Raw genomic sequence first — 2,500 nt, 5'->3', positions numbered from 1 at the left:
TCTCGTCTGATCTTGGAAGCTAAGCAGCGCTGGGTCTGGTTAGTACTTGGTTGGGAGACCACCTGGGAATACCAGGTGCTGTAGGCTTTTTTGTTTTATTTTCTCTTGTTCCGGCTTCCTTCAATGCTGGCTTTGAGATGTATAAGAGATTTAGGTCATTAGGTAACCAATTCCTACAGCCACTCTACTCTGAACAAGCTCAATATCGTCTGATCTTGGAAGCTAAGCAGGGCCGTGCCTGGTTAGTACTTGGATGGGAGACCACCTGGGAATACCAGGCGCTCTAGGCCTTTTTTTATTATTTCCTCGTTTTCCGGCTTCCGTCAATGCTGGTTTTGAGATGTATAAGAGATGTAGGTCATTAGGAAGCCAATACCTACAGCCACACCACCCTGAACATGCCCATTCTCGTCTCATCTTGGAAGCTAAGCAGGGCCGGGCCTGGTTAGTACTTGGATGGGAGACCACCTGGGAATACCAGGTGCTGTAGGCTTTTTTTTATTTTTTTTTATTTTTACGGCTTCCTTCAATGCTGGTTTTGAGATGTATAAGAGATGTAGGTCATTAGGAAACCAATACCTACAGTCACACCACCCTGAGCAAGCCCAATATCGTCTGATCTTGGAAACTAAGCAGGGTCAGGCCTGGTTACTACTTGGATGGGAGACCACCTGGAAATACCACGTGCTGTAGGCAATTTTTTTTATTTTCTCTTGTTCCGGCTTCCGTCAATGCTGGTTTTGAGATGTATAAGATATGCAGGTAATTAAAACTCCAATACCTACAGCCACACCATCCTGAACAAGCCCAATCTCGTCTGATCTTGTAAACTAAGCAGGGTCGGGCATGGTTAGTACGTGGATGGGAGACCACCTGGGAATACCAGGTGCTGTAGGCCTTTTTTTTTTATTTTCTCTTGTTCCGGCTTCCTTCAATGCTTGTTTTGAGATGTATAAGAGATGTAGGTCATTAGAAAGCCAATACCTACAGCCACACCACCCTGAACAAGCCCATTTTCATCTGATCTTGGAAGCTAAGCAGGGTCAGGCCTGGTTAGTACTTGGATGGGAGACCACCTGGGAATACCAGGTGCTGTAGGACTTTTTTTTAATTTTCTCTTTTTCCGGCTTCCTTCAATGCTGGTTTTCAGATGTATAAGAGATGTAGGTCATTAGGAAACCAGTATCTACAATCACACTATGCTGAGCAAGCCCAATATCGTCTGATCTTAGAAGCTAAGCAAGGTCGGGCCTGGTTAGTACTTGGGTGGGAGACCACCTGGGAATACCAGGTGCTGTAGGCCTTTTTTTTATTTTTTCTCTTGTTCCGGCTTCCTTCAATGCTGGTTTTGAGATGTATAAGAGATGTAGGTCATTAGGGATCATTACATACAGCCACACCACCCTGAACAAGCCCAATCTCATCTGATCTTGGAAGCTAAGCAGGGAAGGGGCTGGTTAGTAAATAAAAGGGGAACAACCTGGGAGTACCAGGTGCTGTAGGCTTTTTTTTTTATTTTCTCTTATTCTGGCTTTCTTCAATGCTGGTTTTCAGATGTATAAGAGATGTAGGTCATTAGGAAAGCAATACCTACAGACACACCACCCTGAACAAGCCCATTCTCATCTGATATTGGAAGCTAAGCAGGGTCGGGCCTGGTTAGTACTTGTGTGGGAGACCACCTGGGTATACCAGGTGCTGTAGGTCAATTTTTTTTATTTTCTCTTGTTCCGGCTTCCTTCAATGCTGGTTTTGAGATGTATAAGAGATGTAGGTCATTAGGAAACCAATCCCTGCAGCCACACCACCCTGAACAAGTCCAATCTCATCTGATCTTGGAAGCAAAGCAGGACCGCTCCTGGTTAGTACTTGGATGGGAGACAACCTGGGAATACCATGTGCTGTAGGCCTTTTTATTTAATTTTCTCTTGTTCCGGCTTCCTTCAATGCTGGTTTTCAGATGTATAAGAGATGTAGGTCATTATGGAACCAATACCTACAGTCGCACCACGCTGAATAAGCCCAATCTCATCTAATCTTGGAAGCTAAGCAGGGCTGGGCCTGGTTAGTACTTGGATGGGAGACCACCTGGGAATAACAAGTGCAGTAGGACTTTTTTTTCATTTTCTCTTGTTCCGGCTTACTTCAATGCTGGTTTTGAGATGTATAAGAGATGTAGGTCATTAAAAAGCAAATACCTACAGCCACACCACCCTGAACAAGCCCAATCTCGTCTGATCTTGGAAGCTAAGCAAGGTCGGGCCTGGTTAGTACTTGGATGGGAGACCACCTGGGAATACCAGGTGCTGTAAGCCTTTTTTTTTTTTTTTTCTCTTTTTCTGGCTTCCTTCAATGCTGGTTTTGAGATGTATAAGATATGTAGGTCATTAGTAAACCATTACCTACAGCCACACCATCCTGAACAAACCCAATCTCGTCTGATTTTGGAAACTAAGCAGGGTCGGGCCTGGTTAGTACTTGGATGGGAGACCACCTGGGA

At 44.7% G+C, this 2,500-nt stretch overlaps 2 non-coding genes and 8 pseudogenes across 2 annotated transcripts in view; all 10 read left to right on the top strand.

Annotated features, from left to right (window-relative positions):
* The window catches only part of LOC142137271 (5S ribosomal RNA), a 119-nt gene extending 32 nt beyond the window's left edge, over positions 1-87 (top strand). The window contains exon 1 of the ribosomal RNA XR_012687913.1: positions 1-87. This exon is cut by the window's left edge and continues 32 nt beyond it. This is a non-coding gene — a ribosomal RNA (5S ribosomal RNA).
* Positions 88-171: 84 nt separating this feature from the next.
* Positions 172-290, top strand: LOC142136757 (5S ribosomal RNA; annotated as a pseudogene).
* Positions 291-374: 84 nt separating this feature from the next.
* Positions 375-493, top strand: LOC142120626 (5S ribosomal RNA; annotated as a pseudogene).
* An 84-nt stretch (positions 494-577) lies between these two features.
* On the top strand, positions 578-696 carry LOC142136747 (5S ribosomal RNA; annotated as a pseudogene).
* An 83-nt stretch (positions 697-779) lies between these two features.
* On the top strand, positions 780-898 carry LOC142127223 (5S ribosomal RNA; annotated as a pseudogene).
* An 84-nt stretch (positions 899-982) lies between these two features.
* Positions 983-1,101, top strand: LOC142118999 (5S ribosomal RNA; annotated as a pseudogene).
* Positions 1,102-1,588: 487 nt separating this feature from the next.
* On the top strand, positions 1,589-1,707 carry LOC142129177 (5S ribosomal RNA; annotated as a pseudogene).
* Positions 1,708-1,994: 287 nt separating this feature from the next.
* On the top strand, positions 1,995-2,113 carry LOC142135999 (5S ribosomal RNA; annotated as a pseudogene).
* An 83-nt stretch (positions 2,114-2,196) lies between these two features.
* Positions 2,197-2,315, top strand: LOC142111754 (5S ribosomal RNA). Its single transcript, XR_012680995.1, has one exon. It is a non-coding gene; the product is annotated as a 5S ribosomal RNA (ribosomal RNA).
* An 85-nt stretch (positions 2,316-2,400) lies between these two features.
* The window catches only part of LOC142115173 (5S ribosomal RNA), a 119-nt pseudogene continuing 19 nt past the window's right edge, over positions 2,401-2,500 (top strand).

This window comes from Mixophyes fleayi, chromosome 1, assembly GCF_038048845.1.
Source record: "Mixophyes fleayi isolate aMixFle1 chromosome 1, aMixFle1.hap1, whole genome shotgun sequence".
NCBI classification, from domain to species: domain Eukaryota; kingdom Metazoa; phylum Chordata; class Amphibia; order Anura; family Limnodynastidae; genus Mixophyes; species Mixophyes fleayi.
The sequence above is the reverse complement of the archived record's forward strand: the minus strand, read 5'-3'. Positions and strand labels throughout refer to the sequence as shown.